Source organism: Aotus nancymaae, unplaced genomic scaffold (assembly GCF_030222135.1).
Source record: "Aotus nancymaae isolate 86718 unplaced genomic scaffold, 86718_ANA_hifiasm-v0.15.2.pri h1tg000048l, whole genome shotgun sequence".
Lineage (NCBI taxonomy): Eukaryota > Metazoa > Chordata > Mammalia > Primates > Aotidae > Aotus > Aotus nancymaae.
This window is the reverse complement of record NW_026988462.1, coordinates 13,210,076-13,235,691: the sequence shown is the minus strand read 5'-3', so window position 1 is coordinate 13,235,691 and position 25,616 is coordinate 13,210,076. Positions and strand designations below refer to the sequence as shown.

At 36.6% G+C, this 25,616-nt stretch overlaps 1 pseudogene; it reads right to left on the bottom strand.

Annotated features, from left to right (window-relative positions):
• On the bottom strand, positions 1–19,712 carry LOC105712342 (protein lin-28 homolog A-like; annotated as a pseudogene).
• Positions 19,713–25,616: the final 5,904 nt, after the last annotated feature.

Here is a 25,616-nt window from a genome sequence, read left to right as displayed (position 1 = left end):
TCAATTCTGGGCTTCAGGGAGGAGGGCAGAGCTGTGTGTATCTTTCTCTTCCTCCCCAAAGTAGCCTGGCTTCCTCTGTGTGCTAGGGGCTTGCTGGGCCTTCAGCAGACATGAGGCTATCATATGGCTGCTGCTCTGCACAGTGGCACTTCTTGGGCTGGAGTGGCAGCTTGCATTCCTTGGCATGATGGTCTAGACCTCCACCCTTATAGCACCTGCCTGCCTTCTTTTGATGTCTGCATATTCTTCCCCTGTGTCCACCTCTCATTTTCAATACAGAACATCCCACTAGGTCTGGTGACACAGATAGATTCCAGACCCTTGGAAGACTTCTTAAAGGTGAACTCTACTGCCTCAACCTCCTTCAGGCTCTGGAAGCCCTCCATGTGCAGCTTACTGTGGTGCACAGTGATGTCCCCTGGGGGCTCAAGTGTAACTCCAGAGCATGTGGTCATGGACAGGAAGTTCAACCCAGTGCACACCTTGAATGATTAACAGGTGGTTTTAAGATTAATATCCCTGTACTCATCCTTTGCTGTCAAGGAATGGATATATAAAGCAAGGACTAAAATCCTCAACATTTCAAAATGTGGGGGTTCCAGGGAGACCCACAAATGAGGGCTTCTTTGTGGTGCCTGAAGCTTGTGTTCTGCCCAGCTGCAGTGATGATTAGTAGTATGGCAGCTAAAGGAGTAATGAGAGTTTCATTTGCTTGCTGTAAGATCACTGCAAACCTGCTTCACTGTGTTGAAATGGACAAATGCAATAGACCTCGTTGGGTGGTGTGGGTTTGATACTGGGTTCTTGTCTCCCTAAATGCCACCCTCATTCTGGTTTTTGTGTTTGTCTGGGCTTTGTAGGAAATCACTGAGTTGGTGATTGCCAGATGTCTTAGTTTGTGTAAGTATAATGTGTTGGTCTTTCTCTATGTTCTTTTGGGGTTTATTGTTTACAAACTGTTTGTATTGACAGCAATGTAGCCAAAGCATTCAAAGATGGTTCTGTACCAGACAAAATGATCTGAGACATTCATTCTGGGCGGCCCCTTCTTAAAGTTGGGATATTGAACCATCCTTTCTTTTGTGTTCCCCATCTACTCCTTTTACCTATTGGACCACATCTGTTCCAAAAATGTGTCTCTTATTTTGCCCTCTTTTCTATCTCTCTCAAAAAGAAAACCTACACACCTACATGCATACACATTTCATTTTTGGATGATCTCCACAACTCTTTTTTTTTTTTGAGACGGAGTTTCGCTCTTGTTACCCAGGCTGGAGTGCAATGGCACGATCTCGGCTCACCGCAACTTCTGCCTCCTGGGTTCAGGCAATTCTCCTGCCTCAGCCTCCTGAGTAGCTGGGATTACAGGCATGCACCACTATGCCCAGCTAATTTTTTGTATTTTTAGTAGAGACGGGGTTTCACCATGTTGACCAGGATGGTCTTGATCTCTTGACCTCGTGATCCACCCGCCTCGGCCTCCCTCTCCACAACTCTTAAACAAATTATGCAAAAATCCTGAAGAAGCTAGGAAACGTACATCTCTTGTTCCCAAACTCCTTAGTCAAGACCATTTTTTGACATGATTCATGCTAAACACTTAAGATACTGTTTTATTTTGGATGGATCAAACCTACATAAACTTTAATCCTAAAGCAGAGAAATGTAATTAAGGACCTTCCAGGAAGGAAGTGGGGTAAGGAGGCCAAGAAAGGGAATATGAATGTGTATCCAAGTGACTCAGGGACTTTTATGCAGGTGCAAGAAACATGTCAAAGTGACCACAAGATATTTTAATAGGAGACATATGGATGTAACTTCATGTTTACTTGTAGAAACCAAAGATTTGTGGGAAAACTTTAATTTACAGGGAGAGAGTGGGAGGGTGGAAAAGCCTATATCTGTCTGTTATTTTCCTGATCCCTTCCCTTCATTCCTGAACTGCAGGAGACTGAGCCCCTTTGGACTTTGGTGACCCCATCACTGGGTGTTTATTTGATGGTTGATTTTGCTCTACTGGAAACTTTCTTTCCCATTTTCTAATCGTTTTATAACATACATGTTGACTTTTTCTCTTCTCTTCTCCTTCCCTGGGAAAATACAATGAATAAATAAAGACTTATTGGAACTGGAAAAAAATAGAATTGAGCACAAACATAAAACAGATTCTAGACAACTAACAAGTATTTAATATATTCAAAGATAGTCCAATGCGTGAATCATAGGAGTTCCTATAGATAAAAGCCAAATGCAGGGACACACAAAAAACTCTAAAAACCATAATCCAAGGAAAAAAATTAGTGTTGAGGCTGCATATACAAGAACACATCACTAACTTGAGAATATCAATCCAGAATGACCAATATCATGAGAGATTCCAATAAAATTACTATCTATCTATCTATCTCTATATATATGTTCTGGGGTACATGTACAGAATGTGCAAGTCTGTTACTTTGTTATACAAGTGCCATGGTGGTTTGCTGCACCCATCACCCTGTCATCTACATTAGCTTTTTCTGCTAATGCTATTCTACCCCTAGCCTCCCACCCCCAGACAGGCCCCAGTGTATGATGTTCTCCTCCCTGTGTCCATGTGTTCTCATTGTTCAACTAACACTTATGAGTGGGAACATGTGGTGTTTGGTTTTCTGTTCTTGTGTTAGTTTACTGAGAATGATGGTTTCCAACTTCATCCATGCCCCTGCAAAGGACATGAACTCATTCTTTTTGATGGCTGCATAATATTCCATGGTGTATATGTACCACATTTTCTTTATCTAGTCTATCATTGATGGGCATTTGGGTTGGTTCCAATTCTTTGCTATTGTGAACAGCACCACAATAAACATACTTGTGCATGTGTCTTTATAATAGAATGATTTATAATCTTTTGGGTACATACCCAGTAATGGGATTGCTGGGTTAAATGGTATTTCTAGTTGTATATCTGTGAGGAATCACCATACTGTGTTCCACAATGGTTGAACTAATTTATACAACCACCAACAGTGTAAAAATGTTCTTATTTCTCCATATCCTCTCTAGCATCTGTTATCTCCTGATCTTTTCTAATGATCGCCATTCTAACTGGTGTGAGATGGTATCTCATTGTGGTTTGATTTGCATTTCTCTAATGATCAGTGATGTTGAACTTTTTTTTACATGTTTCTTGTCTGCATAAATGTCTTCTTTAGAGAAGTGTCTGTTCGTATCCTTTACCCACGTTTTGATGTGTTTTTTTTTTTTTTTTTTCTTGTAGATTTAAGTTCTTTGTAGATTCTGGATATTAGCCTTTTATCAGATGGGTAGATTGCAAAAATTTTCTCTCATTCTATAGGTTGCCTGTTCACTCTAATAATAGTTTCCTTTGCTGTGCAGAAGCTCTTTAGTTTAATGAGATCCCATTTGTCTATTTTGGCTTTTGTTGCCATCGCTTTTGGTATTTTAGTCATGAAGTCCTTGCCCATGCCTATGTTCTGAATGGTATTGCCTAGGTTTTCTTCTAGGGTTTTTATGGTTTTAGGTCTTATATTTAAATCTTTAATCCATCTTGAGTTAATTTTTGTTTAAGCTGCAAGGAAGGGATTCAGTTTCAGCCTTCTGCATATGGCTAGCCAGTTTTCCCAGCACCATTTATTAAATAGGGAATCCTTTCCCCATTACTCTTTTTTGTTGACTTTGTCAAAAATCGGATGGATGTAAATGTGTGGTGTTATTTCTGAGGCCTCTGTTCCTTTCCATTGGTCTATATATCTGTTTTGGTACCAGTATCATGCTGTTGTGATTACTGTAGCCTTGTAATATATTTTGAAGTCAGGTAGCATGATGCCTCCAGCTTTTTTTTTTTTTTTTTTGCTTAGGATTGTCTTGGCTATGCGGGCTTCTTTTTTAAGTTCCATATGAAATTTAAGATGATTTTTCCCAATTCTTTGAAGAAAATCAGTGGTAGTTTGATGGGGATAGCATTTAATCTATAAATTACCTGGGTCAGTGTGGCCATTTTCATGATATTGATTCATTCTAACCATGAGCATGGAATGTTTTTCCATTTGTTTGTTTCTTTTCTTATTTCCTGAGCAGTGGTTTGTAGTTCTCCTTGAAGAGGTCCTTCACATCCCTTGTAAGTTCTATTCCTAGGTATTTTATTCTCTTTGTAGCAATTGTGAATGGGAGTTAGCTCATGATTTGGTTCTCTGTTTGTAAATGGTGTATAGGAATGCTTGTCATTTTTGCACACTGATTTTGTATCCTGTGATTTTGCTGAAGTTTCTTATCAGCTTAAGGAGATTTTGGGCTGAGATGGTGGGATCTTCTAAATATACAATTATGTCATCTGCAAATAGAGACCATTTGACTTCCACTTGTCCTAATTGAATACGCTTTATTTCTTTTTCTTGCCTGATTATCCTGGCCAGAACTTCCAATAGTATGTTGAATAGGTGTGGTGAGAGAGGGTATTCTTGGTTTGTGTCAGTTTTCAAAGGGAATGCTTCTAGTTTTTGCCCATTCAGTATGATATTGGCTGTGGGTTTGTCATAAATAGCTCTTACTATTTTGAGATATGTTCCGTCAATACCTAGTTTATTGAGCATTTTTAGCATAAAGCATATAAAATTACTACATTTTAAGAAAAAGTATCAAAACACTTAAGCATCTAAACAAAGAGAGTAAATGAAATAGAAAAGGAAAAAAAATGAATTATCAGAAAACATAGGTGTAATGCTTTATAGCCAAAGGAGATCTTATAAAACATTTAAAGAAATTAAAGAAAAAAGTGTGAGCCATAGATTGTATGTCCAGCTAAACTGACTATCAAGCATAATGACCACAGACAAATTGTTATCAACATGTGAAAGCTGAGGGAATAATGTTTTCATGAGCACTTCCGGGGCAATCTAGCAGAGTAAGCGGTAGAAAACTATAATTCATGAGCCGAATCTGCTTTGCTTCTTTTTTTCTTTTTTTAAATAAGGTATTATATTTACACAGTCATGCTCACTTATTAACATATTCCTTATTAGTGCTTTCACAGTAGAATGGCCTGCCTGTGTAATTGCAAGAGAGACTATATGGCCCAAAAATCTTAAATGTACACTATCTAGTCCTTTATGATAACATGTTTTCTTACCTGTGAATGAATAATGAACTTCTAATAAGCTACAAACAATACTATGTAATAGATTTGTGTTCTGTCAATGTAGATACTGTGACTAATAAATGGAAGAGATAGAATCGAGTATATATAAAATCTATTAAGCTGTATTTTATATTTCATGTATTTATACATGTATCTATTGATGTTTCTGTTTATCTACATATTTATTTGTCCATCTATCCTCTCATCCTGATTGTTCAGTTTCATCGGAGAACTCTGACTGATACAGATTAAGAGTATTAATATGATTATGCTTCAGATACTATTTATTTCAATAAAGGAAATAATTATGGTATTTTGTAATTCCTTAATCTCTGTAATCCTTAGAAGCAGTACTGTAAATGTGTAAGAGAGAAGACACAGGTGCAATTCAGAGATATTTTAGTAAAAATCCTGTAGTTAAGAGTTTGGATTGAATTACCCATATGAATATGCAAGATATTTTATGGTGTATGTGTATTCTTGTGTGTATTAGGTATTTTTCTATATGTGACCACTGAAAATGCCTAGAAACAGTAAATAATCAAATAGTAATGAACAGCTCTAGTGGTCATAAAATGTCATCTAACTGTGGTTATCAAATATCATCTCTTACTTAAAGAAAGCAGTGTTTCTTAGAAAAATGATGAATTCCAGTAATGGAGCAAACAATTTACAAGACGACCCTGGAGTATCTTGTTAAATCAGATAGCAAGAAAGCTATCAGAGTTTATGGGGTACTGTCAAAAGGTCAAAACAACAAATTGAAAGTTTTCTGGTGTCAAATATGAGATCATTTGAGCTCATCACATACAATTGCAGTGAATTAAAACCTATGAAATGTGTTCAAATCCATTAGTTTATAATGATTATTAAAATATTAACCATTTCAGTAGTTTCTAATATGGTGACTAAAGCAAAATATTTATACAGCCTTTTCTCTGTGAACCACACCACTAGATAAAGGATAGATGAAGATATGTGGTTATTTGTAACATGATTTCACAAATAAATAATATCTAACAGAATATTGCCAATTGTTAACCTCCAACAAATCAATATATCTGGCAGTGAACATCAATGGTTAATGATGTTCAAAAAAACAAAAAGGAATAGCAGATATCGTAAGACTCCTTATAAAATAACATAACACTAATAATCTGGGCAAAGGGATGAAAATCAAGCTTAATCTAACGTCTGAGATCCTATGACAAGTTTTGGTAACTACAAAGAACAGAGGAACACGCTGAAATGCAACAACTGAACCCAGAAACCGTGGAAAACTCCTTAGGTCAAAAGAAACAGGCACTTTAACTGATCCATTGTAAGGAGGAAATTACAAGATGAAGGGAGAATGTTGAAAGTAAAATATACCAAACAAATCACAAAGATTCTAGTGTCTAGGTAAACAAATTATAGAAAGATTATAATAAAATTATACATATAAGGTAAAGTTATAAAGAAACATAAGAATTGATGATTAAACAAGATGGTGGTTACTTGTAAGGGAGAGGAAGGATTTGATATTGGGACTGAACACAAGACAGGAATTTGCTGGTGGTTGGGCAGAGTTTTATTCCGTGACCTGGGTGTAGGTTAGAATAGTGTATACTTCATAAAAATGTACTAAACCATATTTTTATACATTTTTCATATATCTGTGTTTTATTTACAACAAAAGTATTGGGAGCAAAGTACTCATAACCGGGTTGGTGACAATATTCTATTTATTCAAAATTCACTTATACAAAGGAGATAGTTTACAGTTTTACTAAATTTATAGAGATAGAGATACTTTATCTCACTCTAAGTGCTTTAGGTAATTCTAGTTAAAGTTTTAAAAATCTTCAATTGCATTTATAAAATTTTAAAACATAATATTCTTAACTATTTTCTGTAATGTAGTGTAATTTTCAGGTATACTTTTAATACATTGGCTGAGTATTAATTGATTCAACATAAATGTCATTTCTGTGGAGAAACCTTTTGCTTTGGGCCTGCCTATCATTCTTTTTTTTTTTTTTTTTTTGAGACGGAGTTTTGCTCTTGTTACCCAGGCTGGAGTGCAATGGCGTGATCTCGGCTCACCGCAACCTCCACCTCCTGGGTTCAGGCAATTCTCCTGCCTCAGCCTCCTGAGTAGCTGGGATTACAGGCACGCACCACCATGCCCAGCTAATTTTTTGTATTTTTAGTAGAGACGGGGTTTCACCATGTTGACCAGGATGGTCTCGATCTCTTGACCTCGTGATCCACCTGCCTCGGCCTCCCAAAGTGCTGGGATTACAGGGCCTATCATTCGTAATTACTTTCTGAAAATGTCCCCACCTGCCATTTTCTCAGTCCATATGAATAAGAAGAGTTTCCACCCCTAGACTGGACTTGGGACAAGTGATCCACATTATGTCAACTCAAGAACGAAATCCTCCCACCCTCAGTGGATTTTATTTGTAGATCACCAGAGGATATGGTAGTTCTAGTCCATTTACATAGAACTATATCCTGGCCATAGCATTTATTTCAGAAATAGGACTAGTAACCACTGTGTAAGCAAGTCAATCATGAAAAAAGTGCACAATAATAGACTCAAGTAGAAGCTCTCTTGTTTTGCTGTCGGATGCCTGGGTGAATGTAGGATTGGGACTGTGGGCAGAATTATGCCTTCATTTTAAACTGGAGAAAAGCCACATAGGAGAGAAAAAGGACTCTGTTTCTGATGACAAAGTTTGACAATGGGTTAAGATAGAACTGTTTACGTTATAATTTCTGACTTTTCAATTATATAATAATCTTCAATTGAGTTGTATTTTGTGACAAACTGTTAGAGTTGCCACATTGCATTTGAACACTAACATATCCAAATAAGAAAATTTGTTATGACAGTTATCCTTCAATCTATTTAAACATATTAAATATATTAGGACATTTGATAAACAGTGTTTGGTAAAATATTTTGTCAAGCATTGTGGTAAATTAATAAAAGATTACAACATCACTGTTGAATTTAGAATCCTACATCTTTGTTCATTTGTTTGAAAAGGCTTTAGTATTCTCTACTATGTGAAGTATATAGTTCTAGGCGTGAGACATGTGACCCATGTGGGACCAATCTAAGACTGAAGGGATGTAACAGGAAGAGACATAAAGGTGAAGAAAGGAAGATCTTTCCTTTCAAGGACCTTATGATCACACACACACACACACACCAACAATACATATAAATACACAATGTTTTATGAAAGCATAAGTTCATAATTGTTACTTGCTTAATTTATTTAGCCTAATTTATTCAGCTATCTTACATCTTAACCTTTCATTGGTATGACACCATATATTTTATTTGGTTTCTTAGAAGGTGAGCCTGAGATGGAAATTCTTGTTCATATTATTTAAATAGATGATCTCAAGGAGGATCTCAAGGAGGAGAATGAATGAAGCAGGCTAGAAAACAGAGAAAAAAGCTAAACAAATATGAGTTATCATTTAAGGACTAATTAGCCTGAAACACTTAGAAGTTATGAAGCAAAATTTGTACCACAGACAATACTCCCCCTGAAAACAACAGGGAGCATAAGCATCCTATGTGTCACTCAGACCTGAGCAGAGATCAGCCTGCAGAAGTGAAATTGGTTTAGCCTACAGGGAGTAAACGTCTGGCCAAGGTGCAAGGGCCAATTCTCCAGAGAAGCAGGATGGCATGAGTTGCCAACATTTTCACTCACTGGTGATGGGTATCACAGCCAAAATGCATCTAGTAGGGGATGAGCTGCATCCACCTCTTCATGTTTAACAAAGTTAGTATGGTTGCAGATATAATATTTCTCTCTGCCTATGCTGCCTTTCAAACCCTGCTGTGCCAGAGAAAGTTGGGCCCTGCTTAGTTGTTTATTATACTGCACTTTATGCTTCTATGATCAATTATCACAGTAAATATAATCACCCCTCCCTTCCTCTCTCCCTCCCTTCCTTCCTCTCACTCCACTCTCTCTCTCTTGTGCTCTCGTGCTCACTCTCTCTCTCTCTCTGTCTCTGTGTCTCCAGAGTCCTGCTCTGTTTCCCAGGCTGGAGTGCACAATCTCAACTCACTGCAACCTCTGCTTCCCGGGTTTAAGAGATTCTCCTGTCTCAGCCTCCCAAGTAGCTGGGATTACAGAAGTGTGCCACAGTGCCCAGATAAACTTCTGTATTTTTAGTAGAGACAGGGGTTTCACTGTGTTTGCCAGGCTGGTCTCAAACTTCTGACCTCAAGTAATTTGCCCACCTTGACCTCTCAAAGTGCTGGGATTACAGGTGTGAGCCACCATGCCTGTCCTAATCATTTTCTTAAAAGTAAGTCTTTGCAAGTCTAATAATTACTTGAGAATAGTAATTAAGTCTGAATAATCTTTATTTCCTCCGACCAAATGCAGTAATTAAATTACATATTATTATAGATGACATATGTTGCATTTCTGTTTTTTGAAGGAGTTGATGAAATGATAAACACAGAGCTGAAATTTTGATATATAGGCCAGTTGGTATAAAATAGCACTTTAGAGTTGAGTCTCTTGGAGTAAGTAAACTACCACTCAGGTGTTTAACAGAGAAGTTCTTTTAACTCTCCAAGCTTCAATTACTTAATTTTACATTTTTGCTTTTACAATTTTTCATTAATTTTGCAAAGATAAAAAATGTTGCCATGAGCCTGTTTCTCAAACTAATTGAGAAAATGTAAATAAAAGGGATTCATCTAATAAGTATAATGGTAAATGTTAAGTGTGGAGCATATGCTAGGTATCAGTTTCAGTTTTCATTAATGATGATTGTAGAATAACCATGATTGCAAGTAAGTTTCAAATGTTAAAATCTCATGTTGATATCCCATGCTTTAAGTATTTTTAAAGTATCAAAAGATAAAAAGTAGCATGTTAGACCTGAATTTGATATTTTCTGAATCTGTCTTTTATGAGCAATTCAGATTCACGGCACATGACTGAATAGATCATGAATGTTGTTGCTTTATCTGAAGCTAGAGTTATGATTCAGACCTGTATATATTCTCGTTGCTGAGGATAGAGTTTATCCTGGCAATGTCAATATAACATATTAATGTCATCACGTTGTTATTCCCTAAAAGGGAATTTCATGTTTTAGTCTCGTATGCTTCTATCAGTTTATAAAATATATCTCAGGAGTGACAGAAAACATGAAAAAGAAAGTACCTTACATAATAAAGACCTAACTCCTGCAGCTTTTTAAATTAATTAATTTCTTTAATTAATTATCCCTTGAGACTGTGCTCACTGTAGCTATGTTTTACTCTGCCAAGCACTAGCAAAGATAATCAGATTGTTTCTGAGATGGTTTTTAAATTTTTTTAGAACTGAAAAATATAGTTTCATTAAATAAATTGCCCCTTCCTAAATTATGCCAAGAACACTTTGAGATGGTGATGACTGCAATGCATTCTCTTTATTCCGAAATCTTTGCTAAGAAACACCATTAATAATTTAAACGTCTAATTACAGGTAAAAGGCCTATATCTCATTTTGCCTTTTATACCCGGTTTTAAGTGTTCTGTTTTCTTTCTACAACTTCTTATTCATTAAAATTTGGGAAGCTTTTGGTGTTTTAGTTATGAAGTCCTTGCCTATGCCTATGTCCTGAATGGTATTGCCTAGGTGTTCTTTTAGGGTTTTTATAGTGTTAGGTCTTATGTTTAAATCTTTAATCCATTTGGAGTTAATTTGTGTATAAGTGTAAGAAAGGGGTCCAGTTTCATCTTCCTGCACATGGCTAGCCAGTTTTCCCAACACCACTTATTAAACAGGGAATCCTTTCTCCATTGCAAACTGACACAAGAACAGAAAACCAAGCACTGCATGTTCTCACTCATAGGCAGGTATTGAACCATGAGAACGCATGGTCACAGGGAGGGGAACATCACACACGGGGGTCTGTTGGGAGGTGGGGGGCTAGGGGAGGGACAGCAGGGAGCAGGAAGGTTGGGGAGGGATAATACTGGGAGAAATGACTGATGTAGGTGATGTGGGGGGGATGGAAACAGCAAACCGCCATGGCATGTGTGTACAGATGCAACAATCCTGCAGGATCTGCACGTGTTCCCAGAACTTAAAGTGCAATAAAAAAAAAAAAAAATTACGGAAGCTATGAATTAGAGGTTTCATGGTTAGGTAAGTCAGAGAAAACTGCTTAATTTTTCATTGTCATTAAAAGCTACAAATAAATTAAAGTAGTGTAAAAATGTGTTGGATTAATCTACATTTGGTTGGTTTAAAGTACCATAATATGTGTGTATACATATCTGTCTATGTATACTCTATCACAATACAGAATCTACAAAACAGAAGTGTCAAAGGACCTTCTGTTTTTATTATTACTGTATGTAAAGAGGAGGTAGGTCCTTAGAAGTTGCTCACTGAACACTTCTTGACTGGTTAAATCACAAATTGGTTTAATACTATATAGTTTAATGTAAATAAACCTTAAAGTGTAGATAATCCATTCGCTTTTCCTCTATTTAATTTATCTGTTAGTTCATTCACATTTTCAGTCCATTGTCTATTGCCCCTTTGCATCATAGGCCAGCTTTTGTTTTGACCTTTTGCAAATTTTCAATTTCATTGTTCATAAAATACATGTTTTTATTCTAGTGACAAATACCTATTAAATAGGTATTACTTGCTGAGGCAAAGAGAACATAATTCTAAATATTTGCACAAAAACAGGTATATCAAGCCATTATTTTTAAAATTTTGTAAATTTAAAACCAGTGCATATTACTCAGGCCTACTAACTCAGGACATTACATTAGCACATGTGCTTAAGAATTCATATTGTAAATGGACTAGAGAAAGCAGAAACAGTTTTTTACACCCTTTCTAATCCTAGTTTTCATATGGGGCAAAGGGCAGAGTGAATGTGCTGGCATAGCTTCGGAGAGCTTATCTCCATAAATATTTTTAATTGGCACATTATTATACATATTTATGGCTTACAGTGTGGTATTTTCAGGGTAATTAGCATATCCATCACCTCAAACAATTATTATTCATTTGTGTTGGGAACATTCAAAATCCCTTCTTCCAACTATTTGAAAATATACTATAAATTATTGTTAACTGTAATCACCCTGTAGTATTATAGGAAAACTAGAAACTATTGCTTCTATCTAGCTGTAATTTTATATCCCTTAACCAAACTCTCCCTATCCTGCCCTCACCACTACCCTTCCCAGCCTCTAGTAACCATTATTCTACTCTCTACTTCCATGAGAGCAACTTTTTTTTTTTGCTTCCACATATAAGTGAGAACATGCAGTATTTATCTTTCAATGTCAGGCTTATTTCACTTAACAAAATGTCCTCCAGGGTTATCCATATTGCCATGAAAGGCAGGATTTCAGTTTTTCTTATAACCAAATAGTATTTCATTGTGTACATATGTATATTGTATCGTATTTTTAATTTATGTATGATTATATATACATATATATCATATATTTAGTCCATGTATTGATGGACAGGTTGATTCCATTTTTTTACTATTGTGAATAGTGCTACAATAAACATGAGACTGTCGATATCTCTGACATACTGATTTGCTTGCCTTTGGATATATGTACAATAGATGAATTTGTTGATTTAATGGTAGTTCTATTTTTAGTTTTTTGAAAACTCTTCACAGTATTTTCCATAATGGCTGTGCTAATTTACATTCTCAATAGTGTACAAGTGTTACCTTTCTTTTCTCCACATTCTCACCAGTATTTATCATTTTTTTCTCTTTTCTGAAAGTAGCTATTGTAACGTGAATGAAGTGATATCTCATTGTGCTTTTGATTTGCATTTCCATGATGATTGGTGATGTTGATTATTTTTATCCACTTGTTGGGCATTTGTATGTTTTCTTTTGAGAAATGTCTGTATCATTTGCTCATATGTAAACCAATTTATTTGGTATTTTGCTGTTTAGTTGTTTGAGTTCTTGTATATTATAGATATGAATCCTTTGCAGATGAATAGTTTGCAAGTATTTTCTACTATTCTGCAGGCTTTCTCTTTACTCTGTGGATTATTTCCTTTGCTGTGCAGAAGGTTTTTAGTTTGTTATAATCCCTCTTGTCTATTTTTGCTTTCATTGACTATGTTTATGATATCTGATTCATAAAATCTTTGCCCAAACCAATGTTTGAAGTGTTTCCCATTTCTTCTAATAGTTTCATAGTTCCCTGTGTTTAAGTCTTTAATCCATTTCAAGTTTATGTTTGCATACAGTGAGAGAAAGGGGTCTAGTTTTGTTGTTCTGCATGTGGATATCCAGGTCCCAGTTTATCAAAGAGATAGTTATTTCCACAACCTAAGTTCTTGGCCCAGTTTTTGAAAATTGGTTGGCTGTAAATATGTAGATTTGTTTCTGGATTTTCTATTCTCTGCCATGTTTTTATGCCAATATCATGCTGTTTTGATTAGTATAGCTTTAGAGCATATTTTGAAGTCAGGTAGTGTGTGTCACCAACTTTATTCTTTTTACTCTCAATTGCTTTCCTAGTTGACACATTTTGTGGTTCCTTATAAATTTTAGAATTATTTTCCAATTTGTGTGAAGAATGTTTTTGGTACTTGGTTAGAGATAGGATTGAATCTACACATTGGTTTGAGTAATTTCATAGTACTAATTTTTCCAATCCATAAACATGGTATGTCTTTCCATTTTATTGTGTCTTCTTCATAGTCTTCCTCATAGAAATCTTTCATCTCTTTTGTTAAATATATTTTTAGGTATCTTTTATACTGTTATAGCTATTTTTGTGAGATTTCTTTCTTGATTTTTTTTCAGCTAGTTTGCTATTGGTGTATAGAAGTGCTACTAATTTTTGTATGTTGATTTTTGCATCATGTAACTTTACTGAAATTATTTATCAGTTCTTAGAGTTTTTGGTGGAATCTTTAGACTTTTCTATGTATAAAATTATGTCATATGTGAACAGGAACAATTTTCCTTCCTTTTTAACTTGGATGGCTTTTATTTCTTTCACTTGCCTAATTGCTGTGGTAAAGACTTCCAGTGCGTGTTCAATAAGAGTGGTAAAAGTGGGTATCAAAGTGAGCATCTTTGTCTTGTTCACTTCTTAAAGGAAAAGCTTTCAACTTTTCCTTAATCAGTATAATGTTGGCTGTGACCTTTTTTGGGTTGAGATACATTCCTTGTGTATCTAATTTGTTGAGAATTTTTATCATGAAGTGATGTTGAAATGTATCAAATGTTTTTATCTGCATCTATTGAGATAATCACATTTTGTCCTTTATTCTGTTGATTATAGCATATCACTTTTATCAATTTACATGTATTGAACTATTCTTGCATCCTTGAAATAAATCGTACTTTATCATGCTGTATACTCTTTTTGATGTGTTGTTGCATTCTGTTTGCTAGTATTTTTTCTAGAAGTTTTACATCTATGTTTATCAACAATATTGGCTTATATTTTTCTACTTTTTGTTGTGTTTTTTGTCAGGTTTTAGCACATGGATAATGCTGTACTTGTAGAATGAGTTTAGAAGAAATTCCTCCACTTCAATTTTTTGGTATAATTTAAGAAAAAATAGTACTAGTTCTTTTTAAAATGTTTGTTGTAATTCAGCAGTGAAGTGATCCAGTCCTGGGCTTTCTTTTGTTATTGCTGTTGTGAGAATTTTTTAAAAAAGTGCTGAATCAATATTCTTATTTGTTACTGTTCTATTCAGAATTTCTGAAATTGAAGACAGGTGTCTTGAAATAGTAAGACAAAAACAAAAGATAAAAATAATAAAGAATGAAGAAGACCTATGGGACATATGGGACACCATTAAGTACACAACTATTTGCCATAAGAGATGTCCACACAAAGAAAATATAGGAAAACCTAACAGAAAACATAATTAATAAAATAACAGCTGAAAACAACCCAAGTCTTTAGCGAGTTAGGGACATCCTAACACAGGAAACTCAAAGGTTTCCAAATAGATTCAACTTATTTCCATTCTCTTACCTGACCAACATCATTCAATTAAATTAAGCACTATGAAGCAAATATCAAAATATGTATTTAAAGACCCTGTTTTTATATGTGAGCAAAAATAAAATGTTGAAATTTCACTAATTTTGTTTTTATCCAAATTTCACCTCGCCATTATCAACGTTCATATTATAAATCCTTCCTTTTTAACTGTATTTTTGAGTACTTTTTTATTTCCCAGCCTCTGTGCTAGGTAATATTTTCCGGGCTGATTGTGAATAAGATATACAAAGTCTCTGCTATCAGACAAATTATATTTTCATGGGGTAGACAGAAAATAAATTATAAACTGGTATGATACCAGGTCATAATTAAGTGCTATGGAGAAACCCGCAGGGCAGGCAATATGTTGTGGGATGGTGAAAGGCTGCTTTATATAGTCCACAGGGTGGGCCTTTGTGAAGAGCTAACATTTTAGCAAAGATTTTAAATGATGTGGGTGGGAACATTGCGTGTAGGACACATAATGTGTATAGGCTTTAAGGTGGAAATAAACTTGGTATAGCTTAGATATAGAAAATTGCCCCATGTGCAAGAAGGGAGCCTTAGGGAGACAGGAGACTTAAGGAGAGGAGATAAACACAACAAAGTTCTCACCTTGGCTCTTACTAGAACCCTATTTTCATTGACGCTTCTGTAGCCAAGCCCCAAACACTTTATGATACTCTTTCCTTCTGTTTATTATCCCCAGCATCTGCTTCATTAAAAATAAACTCTGCTCCTACGTGGTTTCTAAAACCATAAAATTGAGGGCTTCTATTTCATTAGTCCAATTACCGCCAAAGCCTAGATAGAGATGTAAGAGATCTAAAATTATTCTTGGATCAAGAGGTTTAAATGTTAGAGGTTTATTCTTGTTAGAGGTTTAAATGTTAATAATATATAAATCACTGTTTCTCTGGACAGATCTTTCTAACTAGCACAGAGTTATATATAAACAACTCTTTAAAATAAAATGCCTCAACTATTTGATTCCAAAAGTAATATGTGAGTTCCACTGTTCTCTTGCAAGGGGAAATTATGAAATATTCTTCAGTGACATTCTCCAAGCTTTATACCCACCTTCATTTTCATCTTGCAAGCTTACATGTTCACAGATAGAACTTTAAGCCATATTCTGTAGGATGAAGAGAAGCATTTGTATCCTTTAAAAAATTTTTTTAATTTTTAATTCTACTTAATTTTAAGTACAGCTCTAATACATTAATGAAAAATGTATTTTACACTTCACAAATATCAAGAATGGGAAAGAAAATATGTCCTTCTTGTTTCTTTCCCACCTCTAGATCATCACATTCCACACTCCTCTTGAAGGCAAGCAAAGATTCAAAACCCTGTCTACTTTCTCATTAGCCAGTCATTAGTTAATCACTGAAAATAGAGTCCTTGCTTGAATATACCCAAACTAGAAAACCTTTGAGGGTCCTGTCATTCAGCATTTCCTCTTGAATAAACCTCCCAAGGCCATGATACTAATATTGTAAGATAACTACAAATAGGGGGACAAAGAAAAAAAACAGGAAGCATGGAAACCAGGGAAAGACAGCCTCTGCAATCTTCCCCCTTTTCTTAAAACATTTACTTCATATTATATCACTTGTTAATGTAAGTTCCTTCTTAGCTGCTTTGAAATGCATGTAAGCCTTTTACAGAGCTAAACAAGCCGCCTGTCAGCTTTAAGATGCAGGAATTACTTTCTCAAGGACCTGGGTATGATCTTTTTGAAATGGAATCTTTAAGGAAGATAGGACTATAACTTCCACTCTCTGTGCCTTGGTAAGAGACTAACTTCAGTGGGAACCTTACCTTATGTTACAAAAAAATATAAGATATAAAGGTATAAGAAACTTGTTTGTTCTCTGGATAAAGTTAATTAGCTAACACACATGGTCACCACAATTGCCAGGTAAATCTAGGATGTACTATGTTTAACAAATAGTTCTGTCAAGCCTTCTTGCTTTAGGACTAGCTATTGTTTATCTTGAGAACATGCATGCAATAGGTTCTATCTCCTTGGCTATATAAAAAGGTTGTTTTTTTTCTTGTGTTTGCATTTCCTATAGGGATCTGCCTGTGATGTGTATCACATTCTGGCTTAAAGATTACTCAAGAATAATGTGGGTTTTCTTTCTTTACTACCATCGCAGAGAGGTTTTCTGGGTTGCAAAGACATTTTATATTTCATTACATTTCCCACAAATTTCATAGACTGTTGATCCTGAGCCAGGGGTGAGATGGGGAGTGGGGCAGTATCTGCTTGGGGCTGATAAAACAGGAGCTGAAAGATATTTATAAGAAAAAAATATATCAAGTTGGAAACATTATAAGAGTGCAAATTTGAAGGTAAAGATACTAGGTTCAGGCTCTGAGAAACAAGTCAGAGATATAACAATGAATTTCAAATCTTGGTTTCAAGATAAAATGTCTATTTCCTAAGGTACTGTCACATGGGCAAACATTACTTAGCTGTGACCAAGAGTGTTAACATTGTTCAGATGCTGTTGGGGCTTTGCTGGCCTCTTGTACCTAAATACATTGAAAAAAGCAAAATGCCTTGTATCTCTCTTTCTGAAATAAAGACTTTAAGCACATTTATTGTTCACAGTATGTTGGAGAGGGAGGCTTCATGAAAAATCTAAGATATGTTTCTAAATAATACTTGAGACACCTGATAGGGAAATACATGTTAATATTAACATAACTTTGTATTTTTCTTTAAAATTAGAAGTAAAATTTAAGACAAAATTCTCCAGCAAATATAGGCTTTGGAGCAAACAAAACATATTTATTCTTGTTCTGCCTGATTTGATACTAAGAAAAGGAAAGCAAGAAATTATTTGGGCATGCTGAATGTGTAATTAGTATTTTTCTTGTTATTTCTCTTTTTCTTTAAGGGTCTTAAACCATAAGTCCCAGTAATTAATGGCACTGAAAGGTTTTTACTGAATTTTAATGTACAAATCATCACATAGTCCCAAGGTTTTGAGGAAGAAAGGAAGAGCAGAAGGAGATTATGAACCAATTCTTTACCAGAACACACACCTGTGTTCCAGGCATCTATTGAAGGCATTCTAAATTCTAAGGAAATTTCTCCAAATCATAATATCTTAATCAGCAAAAGGGTGACAGAATCTAGCCAAGTCTAGGAAGATCAACAAAGATAGAAACGAAAAAGCAGCTCAAAGAATAAATAGAATATGTGGTCTAAGAGCAGAAGGAATTTGTTCTACTGTTATTATGCTCCTTGCTACAAAAGTAGGCATGAGCTCCCAGGTGTGTTTCTGTGTGTGTGTGTGTATATGTGTGTGTGTGTGAGAGAGAGAGAAGGAGAGAGACAGAGAGACACAGAGAGACACAGAGAGAGAGACAATTTGTTTCTTTTCTAGCCAGTAAGAAGTTAAGCTATAGTTGACCTCATTTATAATAGGTCTGGGGACTGTAATTTCTTGATATTTATAATCAAATGTGCAACAGATGTAATTTAAGTGGAAGAGTTAATATTATTTTTATGTGTGTGTGTTGTGTTTATGTGCATATGTAGTATTTATTTTTATAAGTCAAATATGTCAAACTTGCATTTAATTCAAGCTCCTGACAGTTATTTACATATGCCTTGCATGTTAAAGAAACAAGTCTCCATTCTTATTTCTAATATCTCACTTAATTAAAAATAATTCAGAATATTTCTAATGAATTTAATTTTCTTACAATGCGAACACCCTATATGTATGCTTAATTCTATTATTTTGTACAAACATGACATAATTAAATGTTATTGTTTGTAATTTATACCATGGTTAATCATAGCTGGAGGTGCTTTAAAATGAAATGCCTTTCCAAATGAGTTAATGTTCATTATTACTAATTGCACTTTGAAGGGCTTTTATCCAAAACTACTTGTATGATACTGCAGAAATAGTCAATGTCAGTAAACAGCATTTTAATAGATAAATTTGTTGCTACAATAGCAAATCACTGACTTAGAGGAATATAAAAGATTTGAGACAGTAACTTGCCATCAATAAATGTACCTTTTGCACGTACATTTCTATCTGACTAAAACAGTTTTTTGCTAAGTTTTTTCAAGAAGTTGACCTCTTTAGTTTGATATCTGAACATTTTTAAAATGTGAAATTATTTATTAGGAAGCAGCTGTGTATCTGAAACACTTTAATTATATATGTAATGCAAATGATGGTCATATTTCAGATAAATGTCATTATTTCATTGGACAATGTATCTACCCATTGTGAGAAAGATTCCATAATGAAGAAAACAATGCTATTTTTGATACATATTGCTTTGGTTATTCTGGAATATGTTAAAAATATGTAGCACATAATTTTGCAGGTACTTAATACACCAATTTATTTTCTTTAAGCAAATAATAAATTGATTTGTTGTAGAAGAAAGGCACAGCCTTGGGTGGATGGCTGGACATACTTCTTTTGCCATCACTTCCCTGCACAGACCCTGCTTGTAGAAGGCAGCAGTCCCTCCAGCCAATAGCAGCACCATCAACGTGGGATGATGACGTGTGTTGTCTTACTCCTCTATGATATATTAACGAAAGCAAGGTCAGAAGAATAGTAACCATATTAATTTTTAAACAAAGGTATTTTAGTATCAGTAATTGATTAAACATGTGAGAGAATGAAAGATAACAAGGAACTGTAAAGTAGCTGTGGGTAACCCAAGAACTGAAAGAAACAAGGGAAAGAAGTTGGCATTACTCGAATCTAGATGCTTAGAGAAGGGGCCTTCGTGAGCCTATGTCTGGGGCCCAGACCTCTGATGAGAGGATGCTGGCTGGTGCTGGCACTGCTAAGTGGGATGAGGGTGAGGGATCAGGTGGTTCTATTAGAGCAGGAGCAATCTAGAACTTGGAACCAATGTCCACTTGCAAGGCCAACTGTCTTTGCAATGCCAACACTGAGAAAAAAACAGAAAGTGAAAAAGGGAGCTCCTTTTTCTCCTCCCCTTTTCTTTCAGCCAGCATCTACTGCTGCGTATTTCAGATGCTGACAGAAAGACATAACACAAAGGGGAAATTAGCCTTCAAGGTTTCAGCTCAACATCCCAAGCAGATTTTAAAAGGGTAGGTTTAGAGGTGAGAAGCATTAGCCTAAATATCTGCACACTTTCCTTGCATGAGATTTGATCACCAGAGGGAATTCCATGCTGTAATCAGTGTTAAAGGATTTTTGAAACTGGAAAAGATTTCTAACTGGGCTTTCCTAATCCCAACCACAGTCTTGGGCTATGGTCAGTCTTTTGGCTAAATTGGAATATCCAGATCCAGATGGATGAGAAGCTGTCGCTGCTGATGAAGGAAATTCTAAAGCAGGTTGTTGGCAGCCACTGGAGCAAAGGTCAGCTGACAGCCACTAAAAAAATGGGGACTGAATCTACCCAATAACCTCAATGAGCTTGGAAGCAGATTCATTCCTATACCTTACACTAAAAAGCAACCCTACGGAACTTCAATTTTGATCTTTAAAGTCCTGGAATAGAACAAGTAGGTAAAACATGGTGCTCAGAATTCTGCCCACAAAATCGATGACAGGGATGTCCAATCTTTTGGCTTCCCTAGGCCACATTAGAAGAATTGTCTTGGCCACACATAAAATACACTAATACTGATGATAGCTGGTAAGCTAAAAATTATCCAAAAAAATCTCATAGTATTTAAGAAAGTTTATGAATTTGTCTTAGGACACATTCAAAGCTGTCATGGGTCACATGCAGCTCGTGGGCTGCAGGTTGGACAAACTTAATCTATGAGATTATGGATGTTTTGTTTTAAGCCACTAAGTTTGAGGTGATTTTTAAGGGGAGCAATAGAATATGACTGCAGAGAGCAACCAAGGGTAGTGTGTCTGCTTAAATCTTGAATCCCTGGCTGCTTCTCGCCACTTTGAAGAAGTTTCAAGTTGTAAGCAGAGAAAGGGAACCCTCTAGTGTAACAGTAGAGTGGACACCTTGGAATTGCAACCTGTGATGTCCTTTTGGGTTGAGCAGCTGAATGTGACCCGTTCTTTCTCTATTTTCATTGTGGACCGTTCCCTAACCCAACAGTGAGATCATGTTAGCAAAATGAAGACTAGTAACCAAGCCTGTTTTCTTGCCACCCTTAATGGAATTCTTGACTCTGCTGTCCAAATTATGTACCCTACAAAAATCAAACAACATCCCAAGCAAACAAAAAGGATGTTGGGTTTTGCCAGGTAACTGTGAGCTTGCTTGGAATTGAAGGTTGGATAGCTATTATTCCTAGAGCAAAGCAGGGTCTTAAAAAGTTCCCCTTTCATTATCATGGAATGTCATTATTTTTGGCCAAGAGACAGCTATCAAAATTATTTTACGTATTCCTGGGTCATTAATTAAATTGTGATTCATGGTCATTGAATAAATACTATACTAAATATGGACATTTTAAGTTAAAACACCGAGTATAAGCAAGCTAGTTAGACACATCCATGAACTCTTGCTGATAGGTTCTGTTACTATATTTGAAGCTTATTGCCGGGTACCTGCAGCACTTACAAAACTTGTCAAGATTATACAGTTGACACAATATCTCATAACAACAGGAAAAAATGTACTCATTCTTCTCAAAGATATTCCATGAACGTAGGAGATCTTTGAGATGCTATTCCGTTACCAGTGAACATCACTGATGCTTGGGTCCCTTCTGTGTAATACCAAGGCTAAAATGAAAAATTAGCTCCTGCTTCACAGGCAACAGCTGATGTTATCACTGTGACTAAGCAGACCGCTGCCATGTCTGGTAGCTGGTATGAAGCTTTGGACATTCAACACTTTGTAATTTTTTATTATTGTTCTTCCAAAAAACGACAAGGATCAATTTGCTTCCATATGGCAAAGCTTGCAATATATCTGTGCACTCCTTTTAGTATGTGAATTATTCTGTAGTATTTTATCAAAGGGTTGACAAGATTTAGCATTGTATGAGCTACCGATATGTGCTAAAATGTTTATTTTCGTTGAAGACATTCTGATGGTGACTCCCACTGAGGAAACTGTTCACACTGCAGTGATTAAAGTTGGTTGGGCCTTGAATGAGAATACAGTTTAGAGTCCTGGTATTCCACTGTCCTCCATTATAAAGTGAAAATGGTGTATCCTGTTAAGGCCAGCAGAAGTCCTCAAATCCTTGGCCAATTTGAAGAAAGAGATGCAAGGAACAGACCCATGATCAGCAGAATCAGTACCACTTACTGTATTGTCTGAACTACTGGTATAAGAGGATCTCAGCTGTAAAACTTGTCACCAGATAAGACAGCATGATTTGCTGATGAAAAAACCCACTTCCAGCATGGAATATGTAGTGGAATACTACAAGAATCTCCCATAAAAATAACAAACAGCTGATTGTGTATAGTACTGGATATTCTTTATAATGGGCTTAATTTCAGGTCCTGCTCTGGGATATGAAGCATAAAGAGACTGATTGAAATGTATCTTTTTGGAGACTTACGGGTAATTACTAATAATGGCTTAGCTCTATCATGAGGCCACTATGACATCAAGGCATTGGTAACAAAGTCTGTAGTGATATAATGTACGATTAGCTTATAGACTCTCTCTCTTATATATATGTATAACTTATATAAAAATACATTTCACATGTACTGTCATACAGAGAGCAATCATTTAAAGAAAATCCTCTAGATTTAATTAGCATATATACTCAATTCTATTATAGCTTGGCGGATTTAGGCTCAAAATATTACAGCAATGGAATTATCACAAAGAACTACGAGGTCTATTCTACTTACAACCTATGCCAGCCTCTATGAAGAAAAATTCTATAAGAACTGTTTTCAGCTGCTTATGAGTTACAGACAATCATTCTCATTCTACCTAAGCTGAATTTCCGTGTGTTAGGGGTATGAAGTCAGAAGGTCTTAGGAAAAGAGAGTATACCCTCTATTTTTTTCCTTTGTAGTTGCTAATTTTATCCCTGATATTTTCACCCGAATATTTCGGTTCCCAAAAGAATCAGTACTTCTCCATAATAGCTGGAAAAAAACAGAGCTGCTCCTTAATGCCCTGGACATATTTTTCTCCATCAAAGAGCTACCTTAATTATACTCTCTAACAGTCCCCAAGCTGTGTGCCCACCAAAATAAGTATAAATACTGGATAGACACAGATGTTGTTTTGAATACAACTGTGGGCGGGACTTTTTGTGCCTCTGGGACTTGTTTTCTTCTGCAAATGGCAGGGACTTCCCTGCTTCCGTGTTGGACCTGAACACTTATTTTCTGAAGATTGCTAAAAACCCAGAAATCATTAGTGACACTTCTTTTCATTGTCTCTAGTGTCAACACCACAGCTTTTCTGAGTGATAAAAGCCTGAGATGCACAGGCTTTCATCATTAAGCACAGATGATTATGAAGCCCAGTGAGTTATCTCAAGTTTATGGGACACTGTATGGGAATTTTCTGATCAGATAGCCTAGGTCTAATGCTAAGCACAGCAGATACTACTTTGTCTAGGTTGCACTGACCCTGAACTCTTGAAGGATCTCTAAGAAGAGGGCCATAAAATGTCTTAAGTATTATACTACTTTTGAGTCAATACTGAGGGACTTCTTTTCCCGGGTCCTCGAGGCGGGTGGCTCCGGGAACCAGAGGGGTTCAAATGTAAAGTTTTTCTTTGTCTGAGTTTCCTGCCTGCCAGCTAGGTAGAGGAAGCTAGGTGTGGTTCCTTTGTCCCCAAAAAATCATCTAAAGCTCTCGGAGGAGGGGACTCTTTAACTCAGGATTGTGGACCAAGTAACACATCCAGTACCAGAGTCAAAACAATCACTCCAAAGGAAGTTTGAAATAACTCCCCTCATTGGAGGAGAACATGAATGGAGAGGGAATAACTCAAGGGTTAAAACTTCAGCTGCTCCTTACCTGAACAAATATCCCGCTCAGGGTTCCCCTCCCACAACAGCATGGGAGATGTCTCTCTCTCTCTTGCTTTCTCACTCTGTCTAATAAATCGCTCTCCCGCAAAACTCTTTGTGTAATATTGGGGTTTAGGAGATTAGGGTGCCCTTAGCTCCCCTGAGAGGATGTTTTTTGAGGTTTTTGGTTTTCTGCCCTTTTAAGAATGAGAGAGGGGACTACAGCGCAGTGGGTGGTAAATGCCGGACTTTAAAGTGTTTGTAGAAAGTGATTTATTTAAAGAAAGAAACGGGAAGTAGAGTGAAAGAAACAGTTAACTTTTACACTGAGTGAGAGAATTCTGAAAGATGGAATTCAGGAGAGGAAAGCAGCTTCCATGAGAGTGTTAGGGAATAGAGAGAAATGGAGTTTAGGAGGGGAAGACAGGATTCCACAAGAGAGTGTGGAAGGGGACTCCAGAGGGGAAATCCAGGACAGAGAAAGACGGCTTCCATAAAGGGAGTGTTCATGGAAGGGGACCCAAACATGGAGTCCGAAGGCTTGTGGAAGAAGGGTACTTTTCACCTGGGAGGAACCCCCACCTTCTCTAAGACTCCTGGCCAATGAAAGGAATTCCTTAGAACTTCTGCTGGAGTGATTGACTCAGTTTCTTCCCGTGCCTTCGAAATTCAAACATAAACCATTAAATCTCCGGGATGGAGAGAGATGGGAAGGGGGCATGGCACTGGGAAATTCCTGCCCTTACAACTACATCCCCTTGTGGACCTGGAAAGAGAACACCTTCCCTATTTGGGTCCATGATATTTATTTGAATGGTAAGCTCACCGTGTCTCTGGGGCCCCTTTCCCCATTCTACGGGTTAAGAGAGGCCAAGAATCTCTTTGGAACTGGGAGCTGGAGATGCTCTCCTGGTTACATCTTTCGGCAAGCCAGCTAGGAGAACATTGGACTTCAGAGTGGTGAATGCTATCGGACGCCTCTCACTTGCTAATCTGTCCTTTCCCTTCTTTGAAATTTGTTAAGGAGGTAAAAACCGGGCACCTGTCAGCCATCTAAATGTAGTTAGCACTGTGCTGGTCTAAAGACATGGGTGTCAGGCTCTCTGGAAATGGACTCTTCAACAACCCCCAGCTCTTCCAAACCTTTGGAACTGGGAGGGTTGGTCAGCCCCAAACCAGCTTCCATTTCTTACTGTTCTTTCTCTGGGCCAAGCTGAGGGCCAGGAGGAGGAAAGGGTCATGGTCCCGAACTCCCAGTTCAGTCTGGCTGAAGCTGTGGCCCTGCTCAGATCTCCTGAGAAAAAGCCACCTATGTGAGCCACACCCAGCCTTTCAGACCCCAACGTCCTGGGTCCAGATATCTGTAAGGCAAACTTCTTCCCTGCTCTTTCCTCTAAGATATTTCCTACACATGAGGCTATTAGTCTTTCTGCTAGGACTTTGAGGCTCTTGGGGTGGCAGTCCAGGGACCATTGCCTGTGGTGCCCTCAGGCTTATG